Source organism: Rhopalosiphum padi, chromosome 3 (genome assembly GCF_020882245.1).
Source record: "Rhopalosiphum padi isolate XX-2018 chromosome 3, ASM2088224v1, whole genome shotgun sequence".
NCBI lineage: Eukaryota > Metazoa > Arthropoda > Insecta > Hemiptera > Aphididae > Rhopalosiphum > Rhopalosiphum padi.
In genome coordinates this window covers 7,733,865-7,745,694 of record NC_083599.1, presented here as the reverse complement: position 1 = coordinate 7,745,694, position 11,830 = coordinate 7,733,865, and positions in this window count along the sequence as shown.

Genomic DNA, 11,830 nt, shown 5'->3' with positions numbered 1-11,830 from the left:
AAACAACTGACGGCGATTAGCGCCAATATAATATTATAAAATGCGGCGATTCGCGCCTATAAAACATAAAACAACTGACGGCGATTAGCGCCAATATAATATTATAAAATGCGGCGATTCGCGCCTATAAAACATAAAACAACTGACGGCGATTAGCGCCAATATAATATTATATAAATAAGTGGCGATTCGCGCTCACAATAATAATTATTTAAAAAGTGGCGATTCGCGCCCACGAAAACAGTATATTTGGTCCGCGTAACAATACGAAGGTAAGATCGAGACTGATCGTAATTACGGCGGCCGTGTTACACTGCGAGCAGATAACACGCCGCCCTCATTTGAATAATTTAATGTTATAAAACTCACGGGACAAATAATAATTATAATTAACAAAACAAACAATATAAAAATAGTGGATGGTTGCGCGTGAGTGTGTGTGTGTGTGTGTCGGCCGGCGGTGGCTACTGCAACCGGAACGCGCATATATAATATTACGTAAAGTCTAAATAAATATCTATTAGGCGTGAACAAGGGGCTATATTTTACTGAAAAAAAAAACTGTAGGTCAGCTGACCTACCAAACCCTCTACTGGGTCCACCCCTGACTCCTGAGTCTACAATGTTAAATAAATACAAAATAAATTATCTTGTATATAATAGACTATAACGGCATACGAAGTTTGAATACTCGTTTTTTTATTACAGAATCACATACCTCGAGCTCGAAGAAAGCGAATATCCGCGGATTTTAAACCAATCTATATCAATGTATATAATTATATGAACGTATCTATTCGTATCTATAGTCACAAGTCACGTAGGTATACCAGGCGAATACCTATAGTCTATATTGCAGACTATACTTAATTAAACTATATACCAGCTGATAACTTCAGCCTCCTAAAATAATTACTTTTTTGAAATTGTTTCGATCAATAATGTATCATTTGAGCACCAAACATATTCGTCGTTAAAAATAATTTAAATTTCATAATTAGGTAGAACTTCAGCAGAGTTCAGATACATAACAGATTGAATAAAGAAATTGCCTAACGTTATGAAAATATATCATTATGTAGGTAACATTAATATTATAGGTACCTATAATAAACGTACCTACCAACCAAGTACCAACTGCTCTCTGTGTCGACGTCTAAATCGTGCCAGTATTATTATACTTATGTAACCCGGTAGTCGCATCATCAACATCGATCATGGCTTTAAATATTAATTAAAACATATACATTGACGGGAATCGGTAACCCGAAGGCCACTGAAACGTATTTTTGCGGCCCTCGAGTTTATTTAAAAAATTTTTATTTTATATCTCAAATTGTAAACGGGTAAATATAAAATTAATATATCAATTCAATTTGTGGCTATAATATTTTTGAAATGTAAGTGTGCTATGAACTTACCTGTCTCAGTAATTGATGTCGAGTTTCTAATCTAATTATATATATAAATATAATATATATATAATATATAGGTACCTCCTACATATAGTAATATTATACTTGGTGGTGACATACGATTGGATTACATCGACTACGACAAAATGTGTTTCTGGTTGTCGATGTTTTAAAAGTTTTTATAGGTTGTAGTTATAAGCCTATATAATTATATTTACCTATGTTTTTATTGTTTTCAGTGTAGCTTGTTTTTATACTCGCCGACAAAATGGCATAGTTTGATAAGGTTTAAATTAAATAATCTGAAGTATATTATAAATTATAATTATCGCAATTTAATGTAAAAAAAAAAAAAGTAAAATAGGTACTTATGCGATGAACGCCGTTTAGGTATATTCGACGAATCACGGACCGATTTATATATTTCTTTTCGAAAATAAAGATAAACTATAATTATGTTTAATTTGGCGATTCACGATTCCACATTACACCGGCGGAGTACGATTACGTGCGTTTTACCTTTTTAGGTATACGATTGCACGCAGTGCCAGAATAACAAAGAACATCATTTTAACTATTCAAAGGCGTACGATTGCGCGTGAAATTGAGTGCGACGTAAGACGTTGCCAAATGTTTTATAAAATAAAAATTAAGTTATATCATAATTATTTTTAATATTTAAATACAGATACAAATATATTCAATCAGAAACTAAGTATAATATAATTTTAAAAAATGTTATTATATAGTTTTATAAGAGAAAAAAATTACTATTTAAAACAAATATATTGTTAAATTTACGTAAATAACACAAAATAAAAAAAAAGTTAATAATTAAAAAAAGTGGACAAATTACATTTTATATAATATTTAAATTTTAAATTAAATTTTAAAGCTCCGATACCTATTTTCAACTATGGCCAAATAATTAAGTAAATTTTTTGTTGTTCTATTATTGATATACCCCTTATGTTTTTGTTCAATTACAAATGTAATAATAGTATGAAACAAATCAAATGCGATATCATTCAATTTTTATCCAAAGTTGGTCCTCGAAATCAAGGCAAAAAATTGTACCTACTTATTTTAACTTATTTGACTATTTTTGTATTATTTTTTTGTTACTTCAACAAAAGAGTATATATATAAATATTTATGCATAAAAACCAAACTACAGTATTATTTACGACAGAATTAAAACACATTTTTCTATAAAATTTATTTTTAATAATTTGTTTTATTTAATATTATTATTATAATTACTATAACTGTTGTGGCTCAACATCTGGTGATATTATTATGGTGGAAAATATTTGTTTTTCACAAGTCATAAACAGTTGTATAATTTGGTAGAATGTTTCTAAAAAAAAAATTTTTATTCAATTCCATGTGAAAGTTTGTCTATTGGAGTATTTGAAGTCGAAAAGTTAATCTGAAATGAGTATCTGGCCAATGCATGAAATTGTTTAGAAATAGTTATATACAATATACATATATACATATATATACATACATATATATATATTATATATATATATATATATATAATTGATTCTGCATATTAAAAAAATAAAATATATAATACAAAATTCTATTACAATGCGTATTAACTTAGAAGTTATCAGATGTAAATATGTAATATGTGACTGTGTGTAACCATAAATAACAATTTGTATTTGAATTAAACATTTAAGAGGCCGTCGTGGTAAAAGTGTTACGTATACAACGCTCAAGGCTCAAGGGATGGCGTTGAATTCCATCTCGCCGCCGTCGCGGTAGGCTGTAACCACGCCCATCGTGTACGCGACGGGGTCCGCGTGTTGTAATCGCGGGAGAGGTACATTATTATTTCACGGACGGTCGTTCTGAACGTTTCGCGTCAAACGTCATTACAGGCCGTTACGTAAATTGTCGCCCGTGAATTCTATACGGTGCGCTGGCTCGCTACCAGCTCGCAAGTCGCAAACCTATTTTTTAATTAAAGTTCCTGTTTGCTTAAAATTATTTACCAATAATTTAAGCATACAAATTATTATACACCAGAACTCGATTTATATTTCTAACCCAATTACTTTTTAAAATACATATAAAATAATAATTTCATTACGATTAAATAGATTTTTTACTATAAGTGCTGTTGCGTATTTTACGTTGTAACTTATAAGTGACATGAAACAATTTTTGTACGATAATTTAATCTCCTAAATAAATATTAGCAACATTTTAAATAGTTTTGATTAATAAATATTAGTGTATTTACTTATTTTAATTTTAAACATATAATACCTACATAAAATAAGTATAAAAAATCTTATAATCAGGGCTGTGAATTTATTGTTTTAAAAAACATAAAAAAATTAATTTCGAAAATTTTATAGACATTTATAGAAAATAACCTAAAAAGTTGATAACTGAGTATATCAGTATACAACTCAAAACAAATCAAAATTTTTTGAAATTTTTTTCATGTATAGAAAATCCTAATATAAATATTCAGTGAAAATGTCTTGTATTTACAGTTATTCGTTTTTGAATTGCAACAAAATAAGAATATCGCTACATGAGAGACCGAATAAATATCCTGCAATGTTGTAATAATATGAACTTCATACCCTCATAAAAACTTAATGTGACTTTTTTGTAAACATTTTTTTTTTCTGATAAAGGTAGACAAACTGATGAGGAATCTTGTATTACATTTTAAATCTCCGATTTAAAAAGAAATATTTTTATGAATTTATAACTCAAAATAATTTGTAAATTGTTTTAATTTTTACGTATTTTGTTAATATTTTAATTTTTAACTTGAAATGCTTATAAAAAAAAAAAAAGTAACTGGATTTTTATATTATAACAAATCAAAATATTTTGAACATTTTTTCATGTATAGAAAAGGCTAGTATAAACATAAACATTTAGTGAAAATTTCATATGTTTACGATCATTTGTTTTAGAGTTACACCAAAAACCAAAATCGATTTTGTCAAAAACCGATTTTGCGTAAAAATTCTCATTTTTTCTTAAATTTTATTTTGTTTTTTGGGCGCTTTTAAAAACTATTGGTAAATTTAAATTTTGACCTCCCAAAAAAAAAAAAAATATAGGTATATAAAAAAAACGCATTGTAAAACCAATACTATTGGTAAAGTGTACTGCAAAAATGCCAAAAATTTATGTTAATGAAGCAACCAATCAAATATTAAAAGATGAAAGTATTCATAATATCAACCATTGCGAAGAAACTAGTAATAGTATTTAAAAAAAATCATTTTCAAATGGACTTATATTGCCGCGACGCGACGATCTACGAAGTCGTGATCGACGCGTTATCGATTTACGTAGCCGTCGTCAGTCGCTTGAACAACACGGAAAGCACACTACGAAGTGCGCAACATTAGTTACAAGTTTTGTCGATGGTCTTAATACGGAAATACATAATTTTTGGTCTAAAAACAAATTATTATATAAATGTATATGCAATTTGGTAATAGATATAAAATTAAATTGAATATCATTTGGGTACATTACTATTATATAATTAAAACAATTATAAATAATTAAATTTATACTGTTGATAATGTATTTACGGAGCAAGCATTATGACTGACGAATTCAATCAATAATATTCTAATATACCTAATATTGAGTTAATTTTGATTTTGGTTTAGAACACCAATTATAAAATTGATGAATATTATATTTTATTTTAAATAATTTAAATTTAATATTATAATATTTTTAACTGTTTGTAATGCCATTAGTTTTATAACAATTAGTACAATTAAATTGTTTATTAATTATTTTTTTATGATTTTAGTTCGTGGACAACTATATTTTACTTATATACCAGTATACGTATTACGTATATACCAGTATGGCTAGTGGCAGTGGTTTTTTTGACCCTACTCAGTTGTATCTAAATGATCATGTAATAAATAATTATTTGGAACTTATTAATAAGTGTAATTCAAATGTTTATATATATAACACATATTTGTATGTAAGTCTGTCTCCAGAAAGATATTCTTTGTGTAATCGGTGGACAAGGAAATTAGATTTGTTTTCGAAGACAATAATACTAGTCCCTATTAATTTAACTACTATGCGCCATTGAGTTTTGATATGTATGAATTTAGAGTTGAAACACTTGAAACTAATGCAATATTATGATAGTCTGCAAGGAGATAGTATTTCTTACCAAAAACAAGTTTTTGAGTTTTTGAGTTTTGTACATTTACATTCAAGAGGAACGCCATTAAATTCAAAAGAATGGTCTTTTATAAATGTAACTAACATTCCTATTCAAAAGAATATTTATGATTGTGGTGTATTTCTTTGTACATATGCGGAGTACTTAGCCAGGGACGCAGTGTTTAACTTTTCACAAGCACACATGCTCTCATTTCGTCAACTAATCACATATGAGTTAACGAGGAAAAAATTAGTTGATGTAAATGTGGAAGCTCACGACATTGACGCATTTATTACGAGTATAGTAAATGCATAATATAAATAAATCTTTATATTAAAATCAATATAATATATTCAGTAATATTTAATACGTGAAGTGGTCTAAACACGTTAAACAAATTAATCTGTTTTTATAAAAAAGTGGCAGAGTTCGCCAAGTACCTCCGCAGTTACGGTACGCAGTACGCACAATCATAACCATTCTTTTGACAATAAGGGACATATAATCCATCTGATCCGTCTAATCATTTTAAATTGCAATTAAATATACTGATAAACATACTAAGATCCAATGGTTTTTGTTTTTTAAATTAATTACAAAAATGAGTTTTGTTTAGAATATATATATATTTTGTCCAGTAAAGTTTAAATCAAAAATGTGTTAAATCATATAAAGTATTTGGAATATATACTATTATCAGAGCCATATAATTGTTTATAACATTAACATTTATCTAAAATCATTTTCCACAAATTATGCTAACACTGGAAAAACTAGCCATCATTTTCACAAACCAAATTTTATATCAATGGTCATCAACACGGTAAGAATAATTGACATACTTTTTGAATATGGAATTCATTTGTCGAATACATAATAATATTACTATTATTATTATTATTATTCACTTTCACTATTAAACTCGTTGCAGATGTTCCAGTCATTCTTTTAACTACTCCTAATTTTCGTAGACTTGAGGAAATTACACTTTGTTTAATGCTTTTGCATCATTATTAAGTGGTTTGTAATGTTTTACAGTTAATATTTTATATACTAATTCGATTTCAATTACCCAAGTGTTTTCCATAATAAGAAGAATTAGGTAAACTGCAACAAATTAAAATAAATAAGCCATTTTTTAATTTATCTTTTTGTTATTATAGTAATAAATAATAATAATTTACTGGTGAAATTCATAAGCGAGATCGAAGGTTATGGTACATTACTTGGTTCTCCAATATACCACGGTGTATATATGACAATCTATAACATTGCCAATATTATATTTCATTCATCAGCAGTACTTGGCACATTTGTTATAAGCTCATACATGTAAGTTATTTTCAATTCAAATAGTTAACAATAAATAATTATTTTATTATTTTTATTATTTACATACAAAATGTATGTAAATAGTTTTTTGCGATTTTCTCAAGTACTATAATATTTTTATAGTTATAGGCAGTTGAGCATCATCCCTGTTTAATTATAATTGGTTATTCAATTTTTTTTTTAAGTATCATCAATCAAGTCGAACATAGTTTACAAAATGTGTTATGCAATTATAGGAAAAAATCAATTTATTTTTGAATAGTTTTCGTTTTCAGAAACATTCTGTTAGATTATGTGAATGAAAATATTTGATTTAGGCATTTAGCATTACATATCAATAACAGTATAAATATTTTTTTTCACTATAGATGAATTAAATAAAATCCACATTATTTCTATGCTAATTGTTATCCTTTTTGGTATTATCATTGATTATCAATACTATTATTTATTATATACTAGTATTTATAATCAATGGTATTATCTATATTTATAAATAATTCCAGACTGATTCTCTCTTGTAAAATTTGATCAATTCACTATTAAGGTTCATTAGATAAAGTGCCTGTAAATATGAACTGTTTTTATTTAGCTTAAATATATTTATTGTTTATTATTCTTTTTTTGTGAACTAATCTTACTCATATGAATAATAAAATATTGTATGCAGTTACCATTTTATTTGTGAATTTAATTTAATTTTTTTTTTCTGAGTTATACTATTCTTATTTTCAAAAAGTTCCAAGACACAAGATTTATGTGAATTATATTGAACCTATATGTTCAATCTAATATATTTAATAATCTAATAATTTAAATGTTCATAAAACTGCAAATTTAATACTTATTAAAATTTAAAACACTTTATAGTACCTATACTATTATTCAAATCCGTTACTCTTGGTCTGACACTAAAAATGTGCTCGTACTTTTTGTCCGACTATAAAAATTGAATCCGGACTTTTTGTCCAACTTTTTTTAAAGCGTAATTCTTGTCCCCGGACTTAGGTTAATAAAAATTATTATTAATTTAATATTAAATAAATCTCTGCATATAATATAGTTATATATAGTTATATATAATTATAATAATGATGATATTTATTCATACAAATAACAAATCTACGCATAAAACAATGATATGTTCAGATTTAAGGTATTTACTAATTAATTTAAAATTATAATTATTCTTCAATTTATATTACGCGCATTTATAATTATAAACTACCGCGACTGATACTGATTATTAAGGTCCTTTGGCTAACGATAATATAATTACGAATGGATAGTTCCTATACTCAATGTTTAAGAATTTGGAAGTTATCTAAGCGATTATGTATACATTATTAAAATATTTATGATAAAAAAATCGGCTGTAACAGCTCATAATCGCAAAATATGACCCAAACTACACAACCCAAAAGTGCAAAAATAAATATTCTATAGATGTAAAAAAAAAAAAAATCTTTGATAAACCGTAATATAAAATGTATTTTATCAAAATCGTATAGTTGTTAATTAAGGCTTTATATTAAATTAATAATATGAGAATTAATGTAATATTAAAATGAGTAAAAAATTTAAAATTTAAATGACATATTAGTAGTTATTAGTATAACAATTATAATGAGTATCTTAAAATTAAGTTTGAACTTAATGAAATACCGCAGTTTTTAAATAGTCCAACCAGGAAATTTTTTTTCTAAATTTGAATTCCAAGTTTTTATATCTATAAGAGTTGACTTTATAACTGTGATTTGTAGTTTTTCATCCATTTGATTGAATTTTTTAGTAAACTTCTGCCCGGTCCCACATAACACAACTCATCCAATGGATATATATTAGACATACCAAATATCCATTTTATATTCAGTACATTTGTGACATTATGTAGATTTCCATTAGATAATCATAGAAAGTAACTGGTAGATAAACCACAATGAATCTCTATGGATGTCCATTAGACATTGATATTTTGTAATTAATGGACTTCCCATTATGGTTGTTAATATACGTTAATTAAAAAAAGTTCAAAACACAATGGAATAATATTTATAAAAAGTTTTTTTTATTATAAATCAAACATATAAATAAAATATATTATTATATGTTATGTTATAAAAAATAATGTTATTGTGGTACCAAATATGTATATCAAAATTTACATACAGCCGTTGTTCCAATTTTGTATTGTTAGCTCAAAATGCTCAAAGAGTGAATTGACCTTTTGTATTATACATAGGTTTTATTATTTTATTTTTATATATCTATCGGTGTACATTAATAAAAAACGAGGTGAGCTATAGGTCTACTAAATACGAAAAAAAAGTTTAAAATAATTATTACTTAAAATGTTAAACTGACATATATACCTATTATAATACCATAAGGAAACGTATGGTTATACGAAAAATCACGTAATACGTTTTTCAACTTTTTGTTACTCCGATTACAGGCGAAATAATGGTCTAGTGATCGAACGAAAACCCAAAATCCAAAACACACGTAAGTACGTAATTTTTAAGTACAAAAAACACACGAAAAATCATAACTCCTAACCAAAAGTCGGATAACCTCGATCTTAATACCCATCAATCCGGCGCAAAGTACTCTATAATATCCGACTACAAAAACGGTGCACCGCGCCCAAATCTTTGTTCTTTAAGCACTTCGATAAAATTGTAAATTGATGGGTGCGAAACTTGTAGGGTAACAAGTAGGTACAATATTGTACCAGGTAATACAATTTATTTTTACGCTTTTATCCCACTACTACTCAGATACAAAACTACAAAAGCGCAAAACGAATTTGCGTTTTTAATTTATCAAAAAAAATAGACGATTTTGAGTTTCACCGGAAAAATCTAGTTTTGTAATCTGTATGAATGTATGATACATACCTACATAGAAAATATTTTTATTTTTATTTTCAAAAATCGAATATTCTTAGTAAAAACACTTCATATATTTTTAGATATATTGCCAGTATTTGTATACTTATAAATATAAACATAACATAATATATTGTGATTGTGAATGTATTACATTAATATATATATTTATATAGTTAAATCAAAAATCATATCTTATTCATCAGCTGATAAAATTGTTTTTACCAAATTTTACTGATTTAAATTAAAGGTGATTGTTTTATTTTTTTTAATTATTAACATATCTTTAAAAATATTAAACTTATAGATCAATTTTTCATTTTTTTACGGATATAAATGTTCAAAATCCATATCAATTAAAAAAAAAATATGCATGTATAATAATTATAATTTTTTTTATATAATATGTTTATAATATAAAAAAGTTATGTAAAAATGATATTGTGTAGGAGTAAATATAATTATTATAATCTTATATGAATTTGCATCAATTTAAAACAGATTCTATATAGTAAATAGTTTGGTAAACGGTCATTTTGTACTGTCCATTGTTTAAAATGCAGAACGCGGACGCTTTGTACGGTTTGGTAAAAAGGTACATTGCAAAACGTGGACACTTTGTACGGTCGGGTAAAAAGGTACTTTGCAGAACGCGGACACTTTGTACTATTATATACATAAAGTATATATTATAAATATAAGTTTTATACATAAGTAGTAACTAATAATTATGTATAGTGTTAATTATTAAAATTGTTATTATTTTTATTTTTTATTAGCTAATAATCTAAAAATCATTATGTCTAAATACTATTTATATATTATAATACTTTTTGACATTTTTTTTGATTTTTTTGATATTTATATTGTACACATTTTTACATGTAGTTTGAATGATATTATTGATTATTTGTTTATTTAGATTATTATTATTATTATACAAATACAATCAATATTTTATAACAATTTTATTTTTATTTTTTTCTATTTTAATAATTAACACTATACATAATTATTAGTTACTACTTATGTATAAAACTTCTATTTATAATATATACTTTATGTATATAATAGTACAAAATGTCCGCGTTCTGCAATGTACCTTTTTACCAGACCGTACAAAGTGTCCGCGTTCTGCATTTTAAACAATGGACAGTACAAAGTGACCGTTTACCATTTGGATACGTCCGGACCGGCCGTTCCAGACGATTTTGAGTCTAATAACTAAATAACTAATAAGCGACTGAACCTTATATCCGTGAGTCTTATAAGCGGCGTCCACTGTATATAATTCCAAATTAAGCGGTTATTCGATATGGATTTGCTCATAGAAAACATGCAGAACCAAATTGGTCTTAAACAACGAAAATATTACTCCACAAGAAAAATAATTTTTGGTACACAATCTGTAGCTTATACCGCCTTACCAATACCATAATATAAATAATTAATTAAATGATTAACGTATATGTGTTATCGTATCGGTTATGTACATTTTATATAGTATATATATATAGATTATTTATAAAATAAATTGTCGCAGTTTGTATAATTTTAATTTTATTTTTTGGCATAGTTTACATATCGACTTTTAGAAAAGGTGTAGTTTTGTTGCAGTTTACCATCTCCCATGCATTGTCAGACGCAGAAATTGGAAACCCCTAGTAAAAAATTTTCATAATTGTTGAAAAGGACGAGCCGTATTGTAAAATCACGTATCATTAACTCGAAATGTATTTGTAATGTTATTGTAACGCGCGGCGACGCGGCGTTAGAAATGCGTATAACATGATTATACGCCAAAAGAGAAAAAGGATAGCCGATGGAAGTCTCTGCATGTCGCAGTGTCGCCTGAACGGTATTTTGAAATCATCGGTCGTATAGAGTAATGGCTGGCTAAAACATTTAAAAAAAAACAATGTACCTATTCTTGGATCACTGGCACAACCACATAATATTTAAACACAAATGTATCAATTTACGAAATGAGTACTTATAAT